The sequence below is a fragment of the Pseudophryne corroboree genome, chromosome 10, assembly GCF_028390025.1.
Source record: "Pseudophryne corroboree isolate aPseCor3 chromosome 10, aPseCor3.hap2, whole genome shotgun sequence".
In the NCBI taxonomy this organism is placed as follows: domain Eukaryota; kingdom Metazoa; phylum Chordata; class Amphibia; order Anura; family Myobatrachidae; genus Pseudophryne; species Pseudophryne corroboree.
The window spans coordinates 135,621,521-135,648,091 of NC_086453.1; positions in this window are offsets into that span (position 1 = coordinate 135,621,521).

Here is a 26,571-nt window from a genome sequence, read left to right on the forward strand (position 1 = left end):
TATTTTTATTAGACTGGGCACTAGACGTGGGGGTCATAGTTGACACCCTAACACCAGTTTAAGGCTCCGGACAATTGATTGTTAGACTGGGCACTAGTTGTAGGGGCCACAAGGGACCCCCTGGCACCAGTTTCAGGCACCAGCCTTTTGTTTTTTGGACTGGGCACTAGACAAGGGGATCGCAGGTGACCCCCGGTACTAGTTTCAGGCTCAGGCCGATTGTTTGTTTGTCACAATCCTGACTGTAGGTTTATATTTGGTGACTTACCCCTGCCATCTGTCCTGGATCCTGTGTCTTTTCACTCACGGAGTTAAACAGCTTGTCAGCACTATGAGTATTCCTGAGTTCTCTGCCTGAGAGGTAATCAGCTCCACCTGTGGTGGTCTCCTGTGTGAGGCTGAATTCAGTAATCTAAAAGCAAGCATCCTGTGTTTTGCAGAAGTCCAGGCTTCAGTGTTCTCTTGGCCTGCTAGGCCTCATTCTACATTACAGCCTTGGCTAGAGTAGTCACATGTCAGTGACATCACCTAATCCTGCCCACCAATCATCAAGGACCAGGAAGTATAAATCAGGAGGCTGAGTTACAATCTGGGCCAGTTCCTTGTGTCACATACAGCCTTGTGTGAGTCTGAAAAGCTGAGCTCCCTAAAGGTAACCTTTGTACCTAAGTTCCTGTGGAAACTCTGTTCCCTTGTTACCGTATGGTTTACCTTTGTGTTGCCATTGATTTCACCATTTCCCTGAGTCTCAATGTAAAGGCACAGCTGCAGTGTTTTGTCTTAAAGGCACAGTACAGAATTCCGTGTTCTCCACTAATACCACAGTTGTCGTGTTTCAGTTTTACTACTGTTGTAGTTGGGATCTCCAGAGCTCAGCACCTCCGTGCCTCAGCACCTCCGTGCCTCAGCACCTCCGTGCCTCAGTACCTCCGTGCCTCAGTACCTCCGTGCTTCCAGCACCTCCGTGCCTCAGTACCTCCGTGCCTCAGTACCTCCGTGCTTCCAGCACCTCGTGCCTCAGTACCTCAGTACCTCCGTGCTTCCAGCACCTCCGTGCCTCAGTACCTCCGTGCTTCCAGCACCTCGTGCCTCAGCATCTCCGTGCTTCCAGCATCTCCGTGCCTCAGTACCTCCGTGCTTCCAGCACCTCGTGCCTCAGTACCTCAGTACCTCCGTGCTTCCAGCACCTCCGTGCCTCAGCACTTCCGTGCCTCAGTACCTCCGTGCTTCCAGCACCTCCGTGCCTCAGTACCTCCGTGCCTCAGTACCTCCGTGCTTCCAGCACCTCGTGCCTCAGCATCTCCGTGCTTCCAGCATCTCCGTGTTTCAGTACCTCCGTGCCTCCACGCACCCCAGTGCCTCCACGTACCTCCGTGTCTCCACGTACCTCCGTGTCTCCACGCACCTCAGTGTCTCCAAGCACCTCAGTGTCTCCAAGCACCTCAGTGTCTCCAAGCACCTCAGTGTCTCCAAGCACCTCAGTGTCTCCAAGCACCTCAGTGTCTCCAAGCACCTCAGTGTCTCCAAGCACCTCAGTGTCCGCAAGCACCTCAGTGTCCGCAAGCACCTCAGTGTCCGCAAGCACCTCAGTGTCCGCAAGCACCTCAGTGTCTCCAAGCACCCCGTTAGCACAATTATACCTGGTATTCTTCACTGATTCATCAGTGCCTTTCCAGTTCTGTCTTTCAGGAGACCTTCAGCATGCCTCCTGTCTGCCGACCTAATCCTGCATGAGGAGAACCTAGATTCGGCCATCTCTGCTGCGGTTCCTCTTCCCAGTCACCGGAGGAAACCCTGAGTCCACAGCATTTCAGAACCAGGTCAGTGGTAGTATTCACATAATCCTCCAGTCGCCCGCACAGACTTCACTACACCGGGTTCACAAAAACCTCAGTCATGACAGTAGGAACTGGCCACATGGACCCGGCCGAAAGTGTTAGTCTGACGCATGACCTCCTAAGCAATATTGCAGGACGCTTGGAAGGTCTGGAGTCGACTCAGCATCGATTGGCACAGTGTCTGCAGCGGAATTCGTCCTCCAGTGATTCTATGACCTTCTGCTCTAAGACTCCTGACCAACTGCAGATTTTCTACCAGATGTTACTACAGTTACAAGAACTTTTGCCTAGTATTCTCTCTGTGATGCCTGATCTCTTCAGGAATACTACCAACGTTGTTGATCCTGTTTTGTTCCATCCAGTTAATAGAGTCTCTTCCTCTGCGCAAGGGAAAGTTTTTCATCAGAGCTATCCACGGCCCAAGCTCTCTGAAGCTGAACGTCAGCGGCGTAAGGAGCTACATCTCTGTCTTTACTGTGGAAATTCTGGTCATTTTGTTAAAGACTGCATTCTTCGCAAGCCAGGTAATAGTGACAAATCTCAGTATCATAGTGCTCATGTCTACAAGTCATCCACAGTATCCGATTCTTCTGCTGCTGACGGGGGTATCAAGAAGGCTACTCTTCTGAGAGAGACTCAAATTTATGACTGGGGTCCGGTGGTTAAAAGACCTTATCCCAAGTTGGGTGTCCAGAGAAGAATGTTCAAGCCATTTACAGTCACAGAGGAGTCCGTGTCCACAGCCCCAGGAGGGGCGTCTTCAGAGCGTCCAGCCCCAGGAGGGGCGTCTTCAGAGCGTCCAGCCCCAGTGAGTCTACAGAGTGCTGCCCAGCCAGTGAGTCTACAGAGTGCTGCCCAGCCAGTGAGTCTACAGAGTGCTGCCCAGCCAGTGAGTCTACAGAGTGCTGCCCAGCCAGTGAGTCTACAGAGTGCTGCCCAGCCAGAGATTCTACAGAGTGCTGCCCAGCCAGAGATTCTACAGAGTGCTGCCCAGCCAGAGATTCTACAGAGTGCTGCCCAGCCAGAGATTCTACAGAGTGTTGCCCAGCCAGAGATTCTACAGAGTGCTGCCCAGCCAGAGATTCTACAGAGTGCTGCCCAGCCCCGTGAAGAGGGGGCTCTTGCCTCAGCCCAGCCCCGTGAAGAGGGGGCTCTTGCCTCAGCCCAGCCCCGTGAAGAGGGGGCTCTTGCCTCAGCCCAGCCCCGTGAAGAGGGGGCTCTTGCCTCAGCCCAGCCCCGTGAAGTGGGGGCTCTTGCCTCAGCCCAGCCCTGTGAAGAAAGGGCTCAGCCCGTCCCGGTTCCAGCCGGTCCAGCAATACTCCAGGCCCTGCCTGGTCAGTCCGTCCCGGTTCCAGCCGGTCCAGCAATACTCCAGGCCCTGCCTGGTCAGTCCGTCCCGGTTCCAGCCGGTCCAGCAATACTCCAGGCCCAGCCTGGTCAGTCCGTCCCGGTTCCAGCCGGTCCAGCAATACTCCAGGCTCCGCCTGGTCAGTCCGTCCCGGTTCCAGCCGGTCCAGCAATACTCCAGGACCAGCCTGGTCCGTCTCCTTTGGCTCCAGCCAATCCAAGTATCCTCGGATCCAATCCAGTCCTACTCGTCCAGCCAAAGCTTTCTTCAGTTTCATCCTCTAAGCTTTCGTCTGATGGTTTTCCACCTATTTACTTTGATGGAGATTTATTGCAATATGCCGCTCTGGTTGAACAATTTCTCTCTCGGATGGAGTCTGATCCTTTAGGTGCAATAACTCCTTCCAACGTTACTCGATATCTGTTCCTGGCATTCAGAGGAAGAGCTTTGGAGTGGGCCAACATGCTCTTTGAGAGTAATGATCCTGTGTTCCATGACTTACAGACTTTTAGTAACGCTGTAGTTAAAGAATTTAGTCCTAAACCTTTGGAACCTTCTACAGTTTATTCCTCAGTCCTTTCGGATGAAGGAAATTCCAGTCTTGTCTATGATGGATGGTCTACCTGTTCTGAAGATGAAGATCAGGAAGACTTCTAAAGAATCCAGCTTAAGTTTTGTTCTGGACCCTCTGGTTTCCACTTTTTAGAAGCTTTGTGTACAAGTTATTCATCAAGTTCCTCTAAGATTCAAGATGGGTGTCCGGAGTCCACCCTTGAAGAGGGGGATACTGTCACAATCCTGACTGTAGGTTTATATTTGGTGACTTACCCCTGCCATCTGTCCTGGATCCTGTGTCTTTTCACTCACGGAGTTAAACAGCTTGTCAGCACTATGAGTATTCCTGAGTTCTCTGCCTGAGAGGTAATCAGCTCCACCTGTGGTGGTCTCCTGTGTGAGGCTGAATTCAGTAATCTAAAAGCAAGCATCCTGTGTTTTGCAGAAGTCCAGGCTTCAGTGTTCTCTTGGCCTGCTAGGCCTCATTCTACATTACAGCCTTGGCTAGAGTAGTCACATGTCAGTGACATCACCTAATCCTGCCCACCAATCATCAAGGACCAGGAAGTATAAATCAGGAGGCTGAGTTACAATCTGGGCCAGTTCCTTGTGTCACATACAGCCTTGTGTGAGTCTGAAAAGCTGAGCTCCCTAAAGGTAACCTTTGTACCTAAGTTCCTGTGGAAACTCTGTTCCCTTGTTACCGTATGGTTTACCTTTGTGTTGCCATTGATTTCACCATTTCCCTGAGTCTCAATGTAAAGGCACAGCTGCAGTGTTTTGTCTTAAAGGCACAGTACAGAATTCCGTGTTCTCCACTAATACCACAGTTGTCGTGTTTCAGTTTTACTACTGTTGTAGTTGGGATCTCCAGAGCTCAGTACCTCCGTGCCTCAGCACCTCCGTGCCTCAGCACCTCCGTGCCTCAGTACCTCCGTGCCTCAGTACCTCCGTGCTTCCAGCACCTCCGTGCCTCAGTGCCTCAGTACCTCAGTACCTCCGTGCTTCCAGCACCTCCGTGCCTCAGTACCTCCGTGCTTCCAGCACCTCGTGCCTCAGCATCTCCGTGCTTCCAGCATCTCCGTGCCTCAGTACCTCCGTGCTTCCAGCACCTCGTGCCTCAGTACCTCAGTACCTCCGTGCTTCCAGCACCTCCGTGCCTCAGCACTTCCGTGCCTCAGTACCTCCGTGCTTCCAGCACCTCCGTGCCTCAGTACCTCCGTGCCTCAGTACCTCCGTGCTTCCAGCACCTCGTGCCTCAGCATCTCCGTGCTTCCAGCATCTCCGTGTTTCAGTACCTCCGTGCCTCCACGCACCCCAGTGCCTCCACGTACCTCCGTGTCTCCACGCACCTCAGTGTCTCCAAGCACCTCAGTGTCTCCAAGCACCTCAGTGTCTCCAAGCACCTCAGTGTCTCCAAGCACCTCAGTGTCTCCAAGCACCTCAGTGTCCGCAAGCACCTCAGTGTCTCCAAGCACCTCAGTGTCTCCAAGCACCTCAGTGTCCGCAAGCACCTCAGTGTCCGCAAGCACCTCAGTGTCCGCAAGCACCTCAGTGTCTCCAAGCACCCCGTTAGCACAATTATACCTGGTATTCTTCACTGATTCATCAGTGCCTTTCCAGTTCTGTCTTTCAGGAGACCTTCAGCATGCCTCCTGTCTGCCGACCTAATCCTGCATGAGGAGAACCTAGATTCGGCCATCTCTGCTGCGGTTCCTCTTCCCAGTCACCGGAGGAAACCCTGAGTCCACAGCATTTCAGAACCAGGTCAGTGGTAGTATTCACATAATCCTCCAGTCGCCCGCACAGACTTCACTACACCGGGTTCACAAAAACCTCAGTCATGACATTGTTAGACTGGGCACTAGTTGTAGAGGCCATAATGGACCCCCTGGCACCAGTTTCAGGCACCGCCCCTTTGTTTTTTGGACTGGGCACTAAATGTTGTGTCCGCAAGGGTCCCCCTGGCACCAGTTTCAGGCTCCGGCCTTTTGTTTGTTAGACTGGGCACTAGTTGTAGGGGCTACAAGGGACCCCCTGGCACCAAATTTAGGCACCAGCCTTTAATTTTTTGGACTGGGCACTAGTTGTAGGGGCCACAAGGGACCCCCTGGCACCAGTTTAAGGCACCAGTCTATTGTTTTTTGGACGGGGCACTTAATGATGTGGCCGCAAGGGTCCCCCTGGCACCAGTTTGGGGCTCCGGCCTATTGCTTGTTAGACTGGGCACTAGTTGTAGGTGCCAAAAGGGACCCCCTGGCACCAGCTTCTGTCTCCGGATGATTGTTTGTTAGACTGGGCACGAGACGTTGGGGCCACAAGGGACCCCTGGGCACCAGTTTGGGGCTCCGGCCTGTTTTTATTAGACTGGGCACTAGACGTGGGGGTCGTAGTTGACACCCTAACACCAGTTTCAGGCTCCAGACGATTGTTTGTTAGACTGAGCACTAGTTGTAGGGGCCACAAGGGACCCCCTGGCACCAGTTTCAGGCACCAGCCTTTTGTTTTTTGGACTGGGCACTAGACAAGGGGATCGCAGGTGACCCCCGGTACTAGTTTCAGGCTCAGGCCGATTGTTTGTTAGACTGGGCACTAGTTGTAGGGGCCAAACGGGACCCCCTGGCACCAGTTTCAGGCTCCGGCCTATTGTTTGTTAGAATGGGCACTAGACGTTGGGGCCGCAAGGGACCCCTGGGCACTAGTTTGGGGCTCCGGCCTGTTTTTATTAGACTCGGCACTAGACGTGGGGGTCATAGTTGACACCCTAACACCAGTTTAAGGCTCCAGACGATTGTTTGTTAGACTGGGCACTAGACGTAGGGGCCACAAGGGACCCCCTGGCACCAGTTTCAGACTCCGGCCTTTTGTTTTCTAGATTAGGCACTAGACGTGGGGGTTACAGGTAACCCCCTAGCACCAGTTTCGTATTCAGGCCGGTTGTTAGAGTGGGCACTACTTGTGGGGGCCGCAGTTGACCACCTGGCACCTGTTTCAGGCACTGGCCTTTTGTTTGTTAGACTGGGCACTAGTTGTAGGGGCCAAACGGGACCCCCTGGCACCAGTTTCAGGCTCCGGCCTATTGTTTGTTAGACTGGGCACTAGACGTTGGGGCCGCAAGGGACCCCTGGGCACCAGTTTCAGGCTCAGGGCAATTGTTTGTTACACTGGGCACTAGACGTAGGGGCCACAAGGGTCCCCCTGGCACCAGTTTCAGACTCCGGCCTTTTGTTTTCTAGATTAGGCAATAGACGTGGGGGTTACAGGTAACCCCCTAGCACCAGTTTCGTATTCAGGCCGGTTGTTAGAGTGGGCACTACTTGTGGGGGCCGCAGTTGACCACCTGGCACCAATTTCAGGCACTGGCCTTTTGTTTGTTAGACTGGGCACTAGTTGTAGGGGCCAAACGGGACCCCCTGGCACCAGTTTCAGGCTTCGGCCTATTGTTTGTTAGACTGGGCACTAGACGTTGGGGCCGCAAGGGACCCCTGGGCACCAGTTTCAGGCTCAGGGCAATTGTTTGTTACACTGGGCACTAGACGTAGGGGCCACAAGGGTCCCCATGGCACCAGTTTCAGACTCCGGCCTTTTGTTTTCTAGATTAGGCAATAGACGTGGGGGTTACAGGTAACCCCCTAGCACCAGTTTCGTATTCAGGCCGGTTGTTAGAGTGGGCACTACTTGTGGGGGCCGCAGTTGACCACCTGGCACCAGTTTCAGGCACTGGCCTTTTGTTTGTTAGACTGGGCACTAGTTGTAGGGGCCAAACGGGACCCCCTGGCACCAGTTTCAGGCTTCGGCCTATTGTTTGTTAGACTGGGCACTAGACGTTGGGGCCGCAAGGGACCCCTGGGCACCAGTTTGGGGCTCCGGCCTGTTTTTATTAGACTCGGCACTAGACGTGGGGGTCATAGTTGACACCCTAACACCAGTTTAAGGCTCCAGACGATTGTTTGTTAGACAGGGCACTAGTTGTAGGGGCCACAAGGGACCCCCTGGCACCAGTTTCAGGCATCAGCCTTTTGTTTTTTGGACTGGGCACTAGACAAGGGGATCGCAGATGACCCCCGGTACTAGTTTCAGGCTCAGGCCGATTGTTTGTTAGACTGGGCACTAGTTGTAGGGGCAACAAGGGACCCCCTGGCAGCAGTTTCAGGCTCAGGGCAATTGTTTGTTACACTGGGCACTAGACGTAGGGGCCACAAGGGACCCCTTGGCACCAGTTTGAGACGCCGGCCTTTTGTTTTCTAGATTAGGCACTAGACGTGGGGGTTACAGGTAACCCCCTAGCACCAGTTTCGTATTCAGGCCGGTTGTTAGAGTGGGCACTACTTGTGGGGGCCGCAGTTGACCACCTGGCACCAGTTTCAGGCACTGGCCTTTTGTTTGTTAGACTGGGCACTAGTTGTTAGACTGGGCACTAGTTGTAGGGGCCGATTGTTTGTTAGACTGGGCACTAGTTGTAGGGGCCACAAGGGACCCCCTGGCACCAGTTTCATGCACCAGCCTTTTATTTTTTGGACTGGGCACTAGACAAGAGGATCGCAGGTGACCCCCTGGCACTAGTTTCAGGCTCAGGCCGATTGTTTGTTAGACTGGGCACTAGTTGTAGGGGCCACAAGGGACCCCCTGGCACCAGTTTCAGGCTCCGGCCTATTGTTTGTTAGACTGGGCACTAGTTGTAGGGGCCACAAGGGACCCCCTGGCACCAGTTTCAGCACCAGCCTTTTATTTTTTGGACTGGACACTAGACAAGGGGATCGCAGGTGACCCCCTGGCACTAGTTTCAGGCTCAGGCCGATTGTTTGTTAGACTGGGCACTAGTTGTAGGGGCCACAAGGGACCCCCTGGCACCAGTTTCAGGCTCCGGCCTATTGTTTGTTAGACTGGGCACTAGTTGTAGGGGCCACAAGGGACCCCCTGGAACCAGTTTCAGGCTCCGGTCTATTATTTGTTAGACTGGGCTCTAGTTGTAGGTGCCACAAGGGACCCCCTGGCACCAGCTTCTGTCTCCAGCCGTTTGTTTGTTAGACTGGGCACTAGTTGAAGGGGCCAAATGGGATCCCCTGGCACCAGTTTCAGGCTGCGGTCTATTGTTTGTTAGACTGGGCACGAGACGTTGGGGCCGCAAGGGACCCCTGGGCACCAGTTTGGGGCTCCGGTCTGTTTTTATTAGACTGGGCACTAGACGTGGGGGTCGTAGTTGACACCCTAACACCAGTTTCAGGCTCCGGACAATTGTTTGTTAGACTGGGCACTAGCTGTAGGGGCCACAAGGGACCACCTGGCACCAGTTTCAGGCACCAGCCTTTTGTTTTTTGGACTGGGTACTAGATAAGGGGATCGTAGGCAATAGTTTCAGGCTCAGGCCGATTGTTTGTTAGACTGGGCACTAGTTGTAGGGGCCACAAGGGACCCCCTGGCACCAGTTTCAGGCTCCAGCATTTTGTTTTCTAGATTAGGCACTAGACGTGGCGGTTACAGGTAACCCCCTAGCACCAGTTTCGTATTCAGGCCGGTTGTTAGAGTGGGCACTACTTGTGGGGGCCGCAGTTGACCACCTGGCACCAGTTTTAGGCTCCGGCCTATTGTTTGTTAGACTGGGCACTAGAAGATGTGGCCGCAAGGGACCCCTGGGCACCAGTTTCAGGCACCAGCCTTTTGTTTTTTGGACTGGGCACTAGACGTGGGGGTCGTAGTTGACACCCTAACACCAGTTTCAGGCTCCGGACGATTGTTTGTTAGACTGGGCACTAGTTGTAGTGGCCACAAGGGACCCCCTGGCACCAGTTTCAGGCACCAGCCTTTTGTTTTTTGGACTGGGCACTAGACAAGGGGATTGCAGGTGACCCCCAGTACTAGTTTCAGGCTCAGGCCGATTGTTTGTTAGACTGGGCACTAGTTGTAGGGGCCAAACGGGACCCCCTGGCACCAGTTTCAGGCTCCGGCCTGTTTTTATTAGACTGGGCACTAGACGTGGGGGTCATAGTTGACACCCTAACACCAGTTTAAGGCTCTAGACGATTGTTTGTTAGACTGGGCACTAGTTGTAGGGGCACAAGAGACCCCCTGGCACCAGTTTCAGGCACCAGCCTTTTGTTTTTTGGATGGGGCACTAGACAAGGGGATCGCAGGTGACCCCCGGTACTAGTTTCAGGCTCAGGCCGATTGTTTGTTAGACTGGGCACTAGTTGTAGGGGCCAAACGGGACCCCCTGGCACCAGTTTCAGGCTCCGGCCTATTGTTTTTAGACTGGGCACTAGACGTTGGGGCCGCAAGGGACCCCTGGGCACCAGTTTGGGGCTCCGGCCTGTTTTTATTAGACTGGGCACAGGACTGAGGGTCATAGTTGACACCCTAACACCAGTTTAAGGCTCCAGACGATTGTTTGTTAGACTGGGCACTAGTTGTAGGGGCACAAGGGACCCCCTGGCACCAGTTTCAGGCACCAGCCTTTTGTTTTTTGGACTGGGCACTAGACAAGGGGATCGCAGGTGACCCCCGGTACTAGTTTCAGGCTCAGGCCGATTGTTTGTTAGACTGGGCACTAGTTGTAGGGGCCATAATGGACCCCCTGGCACCAGTTTCAGGCACCGCCCCTTTGTTTTTTGGACTGGGCACTAAATGTTGTGTCCGCAAGGGTCCCCCTGGCACCAGTTTCAGGCTCCGGCCTATTGTTTGTTAGACTGGGCACTAGACGTTGGGGCCGCAAGGGACCCTTGGGCACCAGTTTGGGGCTCCGGCCTGTTTTTATTAGACTGGGCACTAGACGTGGGGGTCATAGTTGACACCCTAAAATCAGTTTAAGGCTCCGGACGATTGTTTGTTAGACTGGGCACTAGTTGTAGGGGCCACAAGGGACCCCGTGGCACCAGTTTGATGCACCAGCCTTTTATTTTTTGGACTGGGCACTTGACAAGGGGATCGTAGGTGACCCCCTGGCACTAGTTTCAGGCTCAGGCTGATTGTTTGTTAGACTGGGCACTAGTTGTAGGGGCCACAAGGGACCCCCTGGCACCAGTTTCTGGCTCCGGCCTATTGTTTGTTAGACTGGGCTCTAGTTGTAGGGGTCACAAGGGACCCCCTGGCACCAGCTTCTGTCTCCGGCCGTTTGTTTGTTAGACTGGGCACTAGTTGTAGGGGCCAAACGGGACCCCCTGGCACCAGTTTCAGGCTCCGGCCTATAGTTTGTTAGACTGGGCAGTAGACGTTGGGGCCGCAAGGGACCCCTGGGCACCAGTTTGGGGCTCCGGCCTGTTTTTATTAGACTGGGCACTAGACGTGGGGGTCATAGTTGACACCCTAAAATCAGTTTAAGGCTCCGGACGATTGTTTGTTAGACTGGGCACTAGTTGTAGGGGCCACAAGGGACCCCATGGCACCAGTTTGATGCACCAGCCTTTTATTTTTTGGACTGGGCACTTGACAAGGGGATCGTAGGTGACCCCCTGGCACTAGTTTCAGGCTCAGGCTGATTGTTTGTTAGACTGGGCACTAGTTGTAGGGGCCACAAGGGACCCCCTGGCACCAGTTTCTGGCTCCGGCCTATTGTTTGTTAGACTGGGCTCTAGTTGTAGGGGTCACAAGGGACCCCCTGGCACCAGCTTCTGTCTCCGGCCGTTTGTTTGTTAGACTGGGCACTAGTTGTAGTAGCCACAAGGGACCCCCTGGCACCAGTTTCAGGCACCAGCCTTTTGTTTTTTGGACTGGGCACTAGACAAGGGGATCGCAGGTGACCCCCAGTACTAGTTTCAGGCTCAGGCCGATTGTTTGTTAGACTGGGCACTAGTTGTAGGGGCCAAACGGGACCCCCTGGCACCAGTTTCAGGCTCCGGCCTGTTTTTATTAGACTGGGCACTAGACGTTGGGGTCATAGTTGACACCCTAACACCAGTTTAAGGCTCCAGACGATTGTTTGTTAGACTGGGCACTAGTTGTAGGGGCACAAGGGACCCCCTGGCACCAGTTTCAGGCACCAGCCTTTTGTTTTTTGGACTGGACACTAGACAAGGGGATCGCAGGTGACCCCCGGTACTAGTTTCAGGCTCAGGCCGATTGTTTGTTAGACTGGGCACTAGTTGTAGGGGCCATTATGGACCCCCTGGCACCAGTTTCAGGCACCGCCCCTTTGTTTTTTGGACTGGGCACTAAATGTTGTGTCCGCAAGTGTCCCCCTGGCACCAGTTTCAGGCTCCGGCCTTTTGTTTGTTAGACTGGGCACTAGTTGTAGGGGCCAAACGGGACCCCCTGGCACCAGTTTCAGGCTCCGGCCTATTGTTTGTTAGACTGGGCACTAGACGTTGGGGCCGCAAGGGACCCCCTGGCACCAGTTTGGGGCTCCGGCCTGTTTTTATTAGACTGGGCACTAGACGTGGGGGTCATAGTTGACACCCTAAAATCAGTTTAAGGCTCCGGACGATTGTTTGTTAGACTGGGCACTAGTTGTAGGGGCCACAAGGGACCCCCTGGCACCAGTTTCAGCACCAAACTTTTATTTTTTGGACTGGACACTAGACAAGGGGATCGCAGGTGACCCCCTGGCACTAGTTTCAGGATCAAGCCGATTGTTTGTTAGACTGGGCACTAGTTGTAGGAACCACAAGGGACCCCCTGGAACCAGTTTCAGGCTCCGGTCTATTATTTGTTAGACTGGGCTCTAGTTGTAGGGGCCACAAGGGACCCCCTGGCACCAGCTTCTGTCTCCGGCCGTTTGTTTGTTAGACTGGGCACTAGTTGAAGGGGCCAAATGGGATCCCCTGGCACCAGTTTCAGGCTGCGGTCTATTGTTTGTTAGACTGGGCACGAGACGTTGGGGCCGCAAGGGACCCCTGGGCACCAGTTTGGGGCTCCGGTCTGTTTTTATTAGACTGGGCACTAGACGTGGGGGTCGTAGTTGACACCCTAACACCAGTTTCAGGCTCCGGACAATTGTTTGTTAGACTGGGCACTAGCTGTAGGGGCCACAAGGGACCCCCTGGCACCAGTTTCAGGCACCAGCCTTTTGTTTTTTGGACTGGGTACTAGATAAGGGGATCGCAGGTGACCCCTTGGCAATAGTTTCAGGCTCAGGCCGATTGTTTATTAGACTGGGCACTAGTTGTAGGGGCCACAAGGGACCCCCTGGCACCAGTTTCAGGCACCAGCCTTTTGTTTTTTGGACTGGGTACTAGATAAGGGGATCGCAGGCAATAGTTTCAGGCTCAGGCCGATTGTTTGTTAGACTGGGCACTAGTTGCAGGGGCCACAAGGGACCCCCTGGCACCAGTTTCAGGCTCAGGGCAATTGTTTGTTACACTGGGCACTAGACGTAGGGGCCACAAGGGACCCCCTGGCACCAGTTTCAGACTCCAGCATTTTGTTTTCTAGATTAGGCACTAGACGTGGCGGTTACAGGTAACCCCCCTAGCACCAGTTTCGTATTCAGGCCGGTTGTTAGAGTGGGCACTACTTGTGGGGGCCGCAGTTGACCACCTGGCACCAGTTTCAGGCACTGGCCTTTTGTTTGTTAGACTGGGCACTAGTTGTAGGGGCCAAACGGGACCCCCTGGCACCAGTTTTAGGCTCCGGCCTATAGTTTGTTAGACTGGGCACTAGACGTTGGGGCCGCAAGGGACCCCTGGGCACCAGTTTGGGGCTCCGGCCTGTTTTTATTAGACTGGGCACTAGACGTGGGGGTCATAGTTGACACCCTAACACCAGTTTAAGGCTCCGGACGATTGTTTGTTAGACTGGGCACTAGTTGTAGGGGCCACAAGGGACCCCCTGGCACCAGTTTCATGCATTAGCCTTTTATTTTTTGGACTGGGCACTAGACAAGGGGATCGTAGGTGACCCCCTGGCATTATTTTCAGGATCAGGCCGATTGTTTGTTAGACTGGGCACTAGTTGTAGGGGCCACAAGGGACCCCCTGGCACCAGTTTCAGCACCAGCCTTTTATTTTTTGGACTGGACACTAGACAAGGGGATCGCAGGTGATCCCCTGGCACTAGTTTCAGGATCAGGCCAATTGTTTGTTAGACTGGGCACTAGTTGTAGGGGCCACAAGGGACCCCCTGGAACCAGTTTCAGGCTCCGGTCTATTATTTGTTAGACTGGGCTCTAGTTGTAGGTGCCACAAGGGACCCCCTGGCACCAGCTTCTGTCTCCAGCCGTTTGTTTGTTAGACTGGGCACTAGTTGAAGGGGCCAAATGGGATCCCCTGGCACCAGTTTCAGGCTGCGGTCTATTCTTTGTTAGACTGGGCACGAGACGTTGGGGCCGCAAGGGACCCCTGGGCACCAGTTTGGGGCTCCGGTCTGTTTTTATTAGACTGGGCACTAGACGTGGGGGTCGTAGTTGACACCCTAACACCAGTTTTAGGCTCCGGACAATTGTTTGTTAGACTGGGCACTAGCTGTAGGGGCCACAAGGGACCCCCTGGCACCAGTTTCAGGCACCAGCCTTTTGTTTTTTGGACTGGGTACTAGATAAGGGGATCGCAGGCAATAGTTTCAGGCTCAGGCCGATTGTTTGTTAGACTGGGCACTAGTTGTAGGGGCCACAAGGGACCCCCTGGCACCAGTTTCAGGCTCAGGGCAATTGTTTGTTACACTGGGCACTAGACGTAGGGGCCACAAGGGACCCCCTGGCACCAGTTTCAGACTCCAGCATTTTGTTTTCTAGATTAGGCTCTAGACGTAGCGGTTACAGGTAACCCCCTAGCACCAGTTTCGTATTCAGGCCGGTTGTTAGAGTGGGCACTACTTGTGGGGGCCGCAGTTGACCACCTGGCACCAGTTTCAGGCACTGGCCTTTTGATTGTTAGACTGGGTACTAGTTGTAGGGGCCAAACGGGACCCCCTGGCACCAGTTTTAGGCTCCGGCCTATTGTTTGTTAGACTGGGCACTAGAAGTTGTGGCCGCAAGGGACCCCTGGGCACCAGTTTCTGGCACCAGCCTTTTGTTTTTTGGACTGGGCACTAGACATGGGGGTCGTAGTTGACACCCTAACACCAGTTTCAGGCTCAGGACGATTGTTTGTTAGACTGGGCACTAGTTGTAGTGGCCACAAGGGACCCCCTGGCACCAGTTTCAGGCACCAGCCTTTTGTTTTTTGGACTGGGCACTAGACAAGGGGATTGCAGGTGACCCCCAGTACTAGTTTCAGGCTCAGGCCGATTGTTTGTTAGACTGGGCACTAGTTGTAGGGGCCAAACGGGACCCCCTGGCACCAGTTTCAGGCTCCGGCTTGTTTTTATTAGACTGGGCACTAGACGTGGGGGTCGTAGTTGACACCCTTTCACCAGTTTAAGGCTCCAGACGATTGTTTGTTAGACTGGGCACTAGTTGTAGGGGCACAAGGGACCCCCTGGCACCAGTTTCAGGAACCAGCCTTTTGTTTTTTGGACTGGGCACTAGACAAGGGGATCGCAGGTGACCCCCGGTACTAGTTTCAGGCTCAGGCCGATTGTTTGTTAGACTGGGCACTAGTTGTAGGGGCCAAACGGGACCCCCTGGCACCAGTTTCAGGCTCCGGCCTATTGTTTGTTAGACTGGGCACTAGTTGTAGGGGCACAAGGGACCCCCTGGCACCAGTTTCAGGCACCAGCCTTTCGTTTTTTGGACTGGGCACTAGACAAGGGGATCGCAGGTGACCCCCAGTACTAGTTTCAGGCTCAGGCCGATTGTTTGTTAGACTGGGCACTAGTTGTAGGGACCACAAGGGACCCCCTGGCACCAGTTTCAGGCTCAGGGCAATTGTTTGTTACACTGGGCACTAGACGTAGGGGCCACAAGGGACCCCCTGGCACCAGTTTCAGACTCCGGCCTTTTGTTTTCTAGATTAGGCACTAGATGTGGGGGTTACAGGTAACCCCCTAGCACCAGTTTCGTATTCAGGCCGGTTGTTAGAGTGGGCACTACTTGTGGGTGCCGCAGTTGACCACCTGGCACCAGTTTCAGGCACTGGCCTTTTGTTTGTTAGACTGGGCACTAGTTGTAGGGGCCAAACGGGACCCCCTGGCACCAGTTTCAGGCTCCGGCCAATTGTTTGTTAGACTGGGCACTAGACGTTGGGGCCGCAAGGGACCCCTGGGCACCAGTTTGGGGCTCCGGCCTGTTTTTATTAGACTGGGCACTAGACGTGGGGGTCGTAGTTGACACCCTAACACCAGTTTCAGGCTCCGGACAATTGTTTGTTAGACTGGGCACTAGTTGTAGGGACCACAAGGGACCCCCTGGTACCAGTTTCAGGCACCAGCCTTTTGTTTTATGGACTGGGCACTAGACAAGGGGATCACAGGTGACCCCCGGTACTAGTTTCAGGCTCAGGCCGATTGTTTGTTAGACTGGGCACTAGTTGTAGGGGCCAAACGGGACCCCCTGGCACCAGTTTCAGGCTCCGGCCTATTGTTTGTTAGAATGGGCACTAGACGTTGGGGCCGCAAGGGACCACTGGGCACTAGTTTGGGGCTCCGGCCTGTTTTTATTAGACTCGGCACTAGACGTGGGGGTCATAGTTGACACCCTAACACCAGTTTAAGGCTCCAGACGATTGTTTGTTAGACTGGGCACTAGACGTAGGGGCCACAAGGGACCCCCTGGCACCAGTTTCAGACTCCGGCCTTTTGTTTTCTAGATTAGGCACTAGACGTGGGGGTTACAGGTAACCCCCTAGCACCAGTTTCGTATTCAGGCCGGTTGTTAGAGTGGGCACTACTTGTGGGGGCCGCAGTTGACCACCTGGCACCTGTTTCAGGCACTGGCCTTTTGTTTGTTAGACTGGGCACTAGTTGTAGGGGCCAAACGGGACCCCCTGGCACCAGTTTCAGGCTCCGGCCTATTGTTTGTTAGACTGGGCACTAGACGTTGGGGCCGCAAGGGACCCCTGGGCACCAGTTTCAGGCTCAGTGCAATTGTTTGTTACACTGGGCACTAGACGTAGGGGCCACAAGGGTCCCCCTGGCACCAGTTTCAGACTCCGGCCTTTTGTTTTCTAGATTAGGCAATAGACGTGGGGGTTACAGTTAACCCCCTAGCACCAGTTTCGTATTCAGGCCGGTTGTTAGAGTGGGCACTACTTGTGGGGGCCGCAGTTGACCACCTGGCACCAATTTCAGGCACTGGCCTTTTGTTTGTTAGACTGGGCACTAGTTGTAGGGGCAAAACGGGACCCCCTGGCACCAGTTTCAGGCTTCGGCCTATTGTTTGTTAGACTGGGCACTAGACGTTGGGGCCGCAAGGGACCCCTGGGCACCAGTTTCAGGCTCAGGGCAATTGTTTGTTACACTGGGCACTAGACGTAGGGGCCACAAGGGTCCCCCTGGCACCAGTTTCAGACTCCGGCCTTTTGTTTTCTAGATTAGGCAATAGACGTGGGGGTTACAGGTAACCCCCTAGCACCAGTTTCGTATTCAGGCCGGTTGTTAGAGTGGGCACTACTTGTGGGGGCCGCAGTTGACCACCTGGCACCAGTTTCAGGCACTGGCCTTTTGTTTGTTAGACTGGGCACTAGTTGTAGGGGCCAAACGGGACCCCCTGGCACCAGTTTCAGGCTTCGGCCTATTGTTTGTTAGACTGGGCACTAGACGTTGGGGCCGCAAGGGACCCCTGGGCACCAGTTTGGGGCTCCGGCCTGTTTTTATTAGACTCGGCACTAGACGTGGGGGTCATAGTTGACACCCTAACACCAGTTTAAGGCTCCAGACGATTGTTTGTTAGACAGGGCACTAGTTGTAGGGGCCACAAGGGACCCCCTGGCACCAGTTTCAGGCATCAGCCTTTTGTTTTTTGGACTGGGCACTAGACAAGGGGATCGCAGATGACCCCCGGTACTAGTTTCAGGCTCAGGCCGATTGTTTGTTAGACTGGGCACTAGTTGTAGGGGCAACAAGGGACCCCCTGGCAGCAGTTTCAGGCTCAGGCCGATTGTTTGTTACACTGGGCACTAGACGTAGGGGCCACAAGGGACCCCCTGGCACCAGTTTGAGACTCTGGCCTTTTGTTTTCTAGATTAGGCACTAGACGTGGGGGTTACAGGTAACCCCCTAGCACCAGTTTCGTATTCAGGCCGGTTGTTAGAGTGGGCACTACTTGTGGGGGCCGCAGTTGACCACCTGGCACCAGTTTCAGGCACTGGCCTTTTGTTTGTTAGACTGGGCACTAGTTGTTAGACTGGGCACTAGTTGTAGGGGCCGATTGTTTGTTAGACTGGGCACTAGTTGTAGGGGCCACAAGGGACCCCCTGGCACCAGTTTCATGCACCAGCCTTTTATTTTTTGGACTGGGCACTAGACAAGAGGATCGCAGGTGACCCCCTGGCACTAGTTTCAGGCTCAGGCCGATTGTTTGTTAGACTGGGCACTAGTTGTAGGGGCCACAAGGGACCCCCTGGCACCAGTTTCAGGCTCCGGCCTATTGTTTGTTAGACTGGGCACTAGTTGTAGGGGCCACAAGGGACCCCCTGGCACCAGTTTCAGCACCAGCCTTTTATTTTTTGGACTGGACACTAGACAAGGGGATCGCAGGTGACCCCCTGGCACTAGTTTCAGGATCAGGCCGATTGTTTGTTAGACTGGGCACTAGTTGTAGGGGCCACAAGGGACCCCCTGGAACCAGTTTCAGGCTCCGGTCTATTATTTGTTAGACTGGGCTCTAGTTGTAGGTGCCACAAGGGACCCCCTGGCACCAGCTTCTGTCTCCAGCCGTTTGTTTGTTAGACTGGGCACTAGTTGAAGGGGCCAAATGGGATCCCCTGGCACCAGTTTCAGGCTGCGGTCTATTGTTTGTTAGACTGGGCACGAGACGTTGGGGCCGCAAGGGACCCCTGGGCACCAGTTTGGGGCTCCGGTCTGTTTTTATTAGACTGGGCACTAGACGTGGGGGTCGTAGTTGACACCCTAACACCAGTTTCAGGCTCCGGACAATTGTTTGTTAGACTGGGCACTAGCTGTAGGGGCCACAAGGGACCCCCTGGCACCAGTTTCAGGCACCAGCCTTTTGTTTTTTGGACTGGGTACTAGATAAGGGGATCGTAGGCAATAGTTTCAGGCTCAGGCCGATTGTTTGTTAGACTGGGCACTAGTTGTAGGGGCCACAAGGGACCCCCTGGCACCAGTTTCAGGCTCCAGCATTTTGTTTTCTAGATTAGGCACTAGACTTGGCGGTTACAGGTAACCCCCTAGCACCAGTTTCGTATTCAGGCCGGTTGTTAGAGTGGGCACTACTTGTGGGGGCCGCAGTTGACCACCTGGCACCAGTTTCAGGCACTGGCCTTTTGTTTGTTAGACTGGGCACTAGTTGTAGGGGCCAAACGGGACCCCCTGGCACCAGTTTTAGGCTCCGGCCTATTGTTTGTTAGACTGGGCACTAGAAGATGTGGCCGCAAGGGACCCCTGGGCACCAGTTTCAGGCACCAGCCTTTTGTTTTTTGGACTGGGCACTAGACGTGGGGGTCGTAGTTGACACCCTAACACCAGTTTCAGGCTCCGGACGATTGTTTGTTAGACTGGGCACTAGTTGTAGTGGCCACAAGGGACCCCCTGGCACCAGTTTCAGGCACCAGCCTTTTGTTTTTTGGACTGGGCACTAGACAAGGGGATTGCAGGTGACCCCCAGTACTAGTTTCAGGCTCAGGCCGATTGTTTGTTAGACTGGGCACTAGTTGTAGGGGCCAAACGGGACCCCCTGGCACCAGTTTCAGGCTCCGGCCTGTTTTTATTAGACTGGGCACTAGACGTGGGGGTCATAGTTGACACCCTAACACCAGTTTAAGGCTCTAGACGATTGTTTGTTAGACTGGGCACTAGTTGTAGGGGCACAAGAGACCCCCTGGCACCAGTTTCAGGCACCAGCCTTTTGTTTTTTGGATGGGGCACTAGACAAGGGGATCGCAGGTGACCCCCGGTACTAGTTTCAGGCTCAGGCCGATTGTTTGTTAGACTGGGCACTAGTTGTAGGGGCCAAACGGGACCCCCTGGCACCAGTTTCAGGCTCCGGCCTATTGTTTTTAGACTGGGCACTAGACGTTGGGGCCGCAAGGGACCCCTGGGCACCAGTTTGGGGCTCCGGCCTGTTTTTATTAGACTGGGCACAGGACTGAGGGTCATAGTTGACACCCTAACACCAGTTTAAGGCTCCAGACTATTGTTTGTTAGACTGGGCACTAGTTGTAGGGGCACAAGGGACCCCCTGGCACCAGTTTCAGGCACCAGCCTTTTGTTTTTTGGACTGGGCACTAGACAAGGGGATCGCAGGTGACCCCCGGTACTAGTTTCAGGCTCAGGCCGATTGTTTGTTAGACTGGGCACTAGTTGTAGGGGCCATAATGGACCCCCTGGCACCAGTTTCAGGCACCGCCCCTTTGTTTTTTGGACTGGGCACTAAATGTTGTGTCCGCAAGGGTCCCCCTGGCACCAGTTTCAGGCTCCGGCCTTTTGTTTGTTAGACTGGGCACTAGTTGTAGGGGCCAAACGGGACCCCCTGGCACCAGTTTCAGGCTCCGGCCTATTGTTTGTTAGACTGGGCACTAGACGTTGGGGCCGCAAGGGACCCTTGGGCACCAGTTTGGGGCTCCGGCCTGTTTTTATTAGACTGGGCACTAGACGTGGGGGTCATAGTTGACACCCTAAAATCAGTTTAAGGCTCCGGACGATTGTTTGTTAGACTGGGCACTAGTTGTAGGGGCCACAAGGGACCCCGTGGCACCAGTTTGATGCACCAGCCTTTTATTTTTTGGACTGGGCACTTGACAAGGGGATCGTAGGTGACCCCCTGGCACTAGTTTCAGGCTCAGGCTGATTGTTTGTTAGACTGGGCACTAGTTGTAGGGGCCACAAGGGACCCCCTGGCACCAGTTTCTGGCTCCGGCCTATTGTTTGTTAGACTGGGCTCTAGTTGTAGGGGTCACAAGGGACCCCCTGGCACCAGCTTCTGTCTCCGGCCGTTTGTTTGTTAGACTGGGCACTAGTTGTAGGGGCCAAACGGGACCCCCTGGCACCAGTTTCAGGCTCCGGCCTATAGTTTGTTAGACTGGGCACTAGACGTTGGGGCCGCAAGGGACCCCTGGGCACCAGTTTGGGGCTCCGGCCTGTTTTTATTAGACTGGGCACTAGACGTGGGGGTCATAGTTGACACCCTAAAATCAGTTTAAGGCTCCGGACGATTGTTTGTTAGACTGGGCACTAGTTGTAGGGGCCACAAGGGACCCCATGGCACAAGTTTGATGCACCAGCCTTTTATTTTTTGGACTGGGCACTTGACAAGGGGATCGTAGGTGACCCCCTGGCACTAGTTTCAGGCTCAGGCTGATTGTTTGTTAGACTGGGCACTAGTTGTAGGGGCCACAAGGGACCCCCTGGCACCAGTTTCTGGCTCCGGCCTATTGTTTGTTAGACTGGGCCCTAGTTGTAGGGGTCACAAGGGACCCCCTGGCACCAGCTTCTGTCTCCGGCCGTTTGTTTGTTAGACTGGGCACTAGTTGTAGTAGCCACAAGGGACCCCCTGGCACCAGTTTCAGGCACCAGCCTTTTGTTTTTTGGACTGGGCACTAGACAAGGGGATCGCAGGTGACCCCCAGTACTAGTTTCAGGCTCAGGCCGATTGTTTGTTAGACTGGGCACTAGTTGTAGGGGCCAAACGGGACCCCCTGGCACCAGTTTCAGGCTCCGGCCTGTTTTTATTAGACTGGGCTCTAGACGTTGGGGTCATAGTTGACACCCTAACACCAGTTTAAGGCTCCAGACGATTGTTTGTTAGACTGGGCACTAGTTGTAGGGGCACAAGGGACCCCCTGGCACCAGTTTCAGGCACCAGCCTTTTGTTTTTTGGACTGGACACTAGACAAGGGGATCGCAGGTGACCCCCGGTACTAGTTTCAGGCTCAGGCCGATTGTTTGTTAGACTGGGCACTAGTTGTAGGGGCCATTATGGACCCCCTGGCACCAGTTTCAGGCACCGCCCCTTTGTTTTTTGGACTGGGCACTAAATGTTGTGTCCGCAAGTGTCCCCCTGGCACCAGTTTCAGGCTCCGGCCTTTTGTTTGTTAGACTGGGCACTAGTTGTAGGGGCCAAACGGGACCCCCTGGCACCAGTTTGGGGCTCCGGCCTGTTTTTATTAGACTGGGCACTAGACGTGGGGGTCATAGTTGACACCCTAAAATCAGTTTAAGGCTCCGGACGATTGTTTGTTAGACTGGGCACTAGTTGTAGGGGCCACAAGGGACCCCCTGGCACCAGTTTCAGCACCAAACTTTTATTTTTTGGACTGGACACTAGACAAGGGGATCGCAGGTGACCCCCTGGCACTAGTTTCAGGATCAAGCCGATTGTTTGTTAGACTGGGCACTAGTTGTAGGAACCACAAGGGACCCCCTGGAACCAGTTTCAGGCTCCGGTCTATTATTTGTTAGACTGGGCTCTAGTTGTAGGGGCCACAAGGGACCCCCTGGCACCAGCTTCTGTCTCCGGCCGTTTGTTTGTTAGACTGGGCACTAGTTGAAGGGGCCAAATGGGATCCCCTGGCACCAGTTTCAGGCTGCGGTCTATTGTTTGTTAGACTGGGCACGAGACGTTGGGGCCGCAAGGGACCCCTGGGCACCAGTTTGGGGCTCCGGTCTGTTTTTATTAGACTGGGCACTAGACGTGGGGGTCGTAGTTGACACCCTAACACCAGTTTCAGGCTCCGGACAATTGTTTGTTAGACTGGGCACTAGCTGTAGGGGCCACAAGGGACCCCCTGGCACCAGTTTCAGGCACCAGCCTTTTGTTTTTTGGACTGGGTACTAGATAAGGGGATCGCAGGTGACCCCTTGGCAATAGTTTCAGGCTCAGGCCGATTGTTTATTAGACTGGGCACTAGTTGTAGGGGCCACAAGGGACCCCCTGGCACCAGTTTCAGGCTCAGGGCAATTGTTTGTTACACTGGGCACTAGACGTAGGGGCCACAAGGGACCCCCTGGCACCAGTTTCAGACTCCAGCATTTTGTTTTCTAGATTAGGCACTAGACGTGGCGGTTACAGGTAACCCCCCTAGCACCAGTTTCGTATTCAGGCCGGTTGTTTGAGTGGGCACTACTTGTGGGGGCCGCAGTTGACCACCTGGCACTAGTTTCAGGCACTGGCCTTTTGTTTGTTAGACTGGGCACTAGTTGTAGGGGCCAAACGGGACCCCCTGGCACCAGTTTCAGGCTCCGGCCAATTGTTTGTTAGACTGGGCACTAGACGTTGGGGCCGCAAGGGACCCCTGGGCACCAGTTTGGGGCTCCGGCCTGTTTTTATTAGACTGGGCACTAGACGTGGGGGTCGTAGTTGACACCCTAACACCAGTTTCAGGCTCCGGACAATTGTTTGTTAGACTGGGCACTAGTTGTAGGGACCACAAGGGACCCCCTGGTACCAGTTTCAGGCACCAGCCTTTTGTTTTATGGACTGGGCACTAGACAAGGGGATCACAGGTGACCCCCGGTACTAGTTTCAGGCTCAGGCCGATTGTTTGTTAGACTGGGCACTAGTTGTAGGGGCCAAACGGGACCCCCTGGCACCAGTTTCAGGCTCCGGCCTATTGTTTGTTAGAATGGGCACTAGACGTTGGGGCCGCAAGGGACCACTGGGCACTAGTTTGGGGCTCCGGCCTGTTTTTATTAGACTCGGCACTAGACGTGGGGGTCATAGTTGACACCCTAACACCAGTTTAAGGCTCCAGACGATTGTTTGTTAGACTGGGCACTAGACGTAGGGGCCACAAGGGACCCCCTGGCACCAGTTTCAGACTCCGGCCTTTTGTTTTCTAGATTAGGCACTAGACGTGGGGGTTACAGGTAACCCCCTAGCACCAGTTTCGTATTCAGGCCGGTTGTTAGAGTGGGCACTACTTGTGGGGGCCGCAGTTGACCACCTGGCACCTGTTTCAGGCACTGGCCTTTTGTTTGTTAGACTGGGCACTAGTTGTAGGGGCCAAACGGGACCCCCTGGCACCAGTTTCAGGCTCCGGCCTATTGTTTGTTAGACTGGGCACTAGACGTTGGGGCCGCAAGGGACCCCTGGGCACCAGTTTCAGGCTCAGGGCAATTGTTTGTTACACTGGGCACTAGACGTAGGGGCCACAAGGGTCCCCCTGGCACCAGTTTCAGACTCCGGCCTTTTGTTTCTAGATTAGGCAATAGACGTGGGGGTTACAGTTAACCCCCTAGCACCAGTTTCGTATTCAGGCCGGTTGTTAGAGTGGGCACTACTTGTGGGGGCCGCAGTTGACCACCTGGCACCAATTTCAGGCACTGGCCTTTTGTTTGTTAGACTGGGCACTAGTTGTAGGGGCCAAACGGGACCCCCTGGCACCAGTTTCAGGCTTCGGCCTATTGTTTGTTAGACTGGGCACTAGACGTTGGGGCCGCAAGGGACCCCTGGGCACCAGTTTCAGGCTCAGGGCAATTGTTTGTTACACTGGGCACTAGACGTAGGGGCCACAAGGGTCCCCCTGGCACCAGTTTCAGACTCCGGCCTTTTGTTTTCTAGATTAGGCAATAGACGTGGGGGTTACAGGTAACCCCCTAGCACCAGTTTCGTATTCAGGCCGGTTGTTAGAGTGGGCACTACTTGTGGGGGCCGCAGTTGACCACCTGGCACCAGTTTCAGGCACTGGCCTTTTGTTTGTTAGACTGGGCACTAGTTGTAGGGGCCAAACGGGACCCCCTGGCACCAGTTTCAGGCTTCGGCCTATTGTTTGTTAGACTGGGCACTAGACGTTGGGGCCGCAAGGGACCCCTGGGCACCAGTTTGGGGCTCCGGGCTGTTTTTATTAGATTCGGCACTAGACGTGGGGGTCATAGTTGACACCCTAACACCAGTTTAAGGCTCCAGACGATTGTTTGTTAGACAGGGCACTAGTTGTAGGGGCCACAAGGGACCCCCTGGCACCAGTTTCAGGCATCAGCCTTTTGTTTTTTGGACTGGGCACTAGACAAGGGGATCGCAGATGACCCCCGGTACTAGTTTCAGGCTCAGGCCGATTGTTTGTTAGACTGGGCACTAGTTGTAGGGGCAACAAGGGACCCCCTGGCAGCAGTTTCAGGCTCAGGGCAATTGTTTGTTACACTGGGCACTAGACGTAGGGGCCACAAGGGACCCCCTGGCACCAGTTTGAGACTCCGGCCTTTTGTTTTCTAGATTAGGCACTAGACGTGGGGGTTACAGGTAACCCCCTAGCACCAGTTTCGTATTCAGGCCGGTTGTTAGAGTGGGCACTACTTGTGGGGGCCGCAGTTGACCACCTGGCACCAGTTTCAGGCACTGGCCTTTTGTTTGTTAGACTGGGCACTAGTTGTTAGACTGGGCACTAGTTGTAGGGGCCGATTGTTTGTTAGACTGGGCACTAGTTGTAGGGGCCACAAGGGACCCCCTGGCACCAGTTTCATGCACCAGCCTTTTATTTTTTGGACTGGGCACTAGACAAGAGGATCGCAGGTGACCCCCTGGCACTAGTTTCAGGCTCAGGCCGATTGTTTGTTAGACTGGGCACTAGTTGTAGGGGCCACAAGGGACCCCCTGGCACCAGTTTCAGCACCAGCCTTTTATTTTTTGGACTGGACACTAGACAAGGGGATCGCAGGTGACCCCCTGGCACTAGTTTCAGGCTCAGGCCGATTGTTTGTTAGACTGGGCACTAGTTGTAGGGGCCACAAGGGACCCCCTGGCACCAGTTTCAGCACCAGCCTTTTATTTTTTGGACTGGACACTAGACAAGGGGATCGCAGGTGACCCCCTGGCACTAGTTTCAGGATCAGGCCGATTGTTTGTTAGACTGGGCACTAGTTGTAGGGGCCACAAGGGACCCCCTGGAACCAGTTTCAGGCTCCGGTCTATTATTTGTTAGACTGGGCTCTAGTTGTAGGTGCCACAAGGGACCCCCTGGCACCAGCTTCTGTCTCCAGCCGTTTGTTTGTTAGACTGGGCACTAGTTGAAGGGGCCAAATGGGATCCCCTGGCACCAGTTTCAGGCTGCGGTCTATTGTTTGTTAGACTGGGCACGAGACGTTGGGGCCGCAAGGGACCCCTGGGCACCAGTTTGGGGCTCCGGTCTGTTTTTATTAGACTGGGCACTAGACGTGGGGGTCGTAGTTGACACCCTAACACCAGTTTCAGGCTCCGGACAATTGTTTGTTAGACTGGGCACTAGCTGTAGGGGCCACAAGGGACCCCCTGGCACCAGTTTCAGGCACCAGCCTTTTGTTTTTTGGACTGGGTACTAGATAAGGGGATCGTAGGCAATAGTTTCAGGCTCCGGACAATTGTTTGTTAGACTGGGCACTAGTTGTAGGGGCCACAAGGGACCCCCTGGCACCAGTTTCAGGCTCCAGCATTTTGTTTTCTAGATTAGGCACTAGACTTGGCGGTTACAGGTAACCCCCTAGCACCAGTTTCGTATTCAGGCCGGTTGTTAGAGTGGGCACTACTTGTGGGGGCCGCAGTTGACCACCTGGCACCAGTTTCAGGCACTGGCCTTTTGTTTGTTAGACTGGGCACTAGTTGTAGGGGCCAAACGGGACCCCCTGGCACCAGTTTTAGGCTCCGGCCTATTGTTTGTTAGACTGGGCACTAGAAGATGTGGCCGCAAGGGACCCCTGGGCACCAGTTTCAGGCACCAGCCTTTTGTTTTTTGGACTGGGCACTAGACGTGGGGGTCGTAGTTGACACCCTAACACCAGTTTCAGGCTCCGGACGATTGTTTGTTAGACTGGGCACTAGTTGTAGTGGCCACAAGGGACCCCCTGGCACCAGTTTCAGGCACCAGCCTTTTGTTTTTTGGACTGGGCACTAGACAAGGGGATTGCAGGTGACCCCCAGTACTAGTTTCAGGCTCA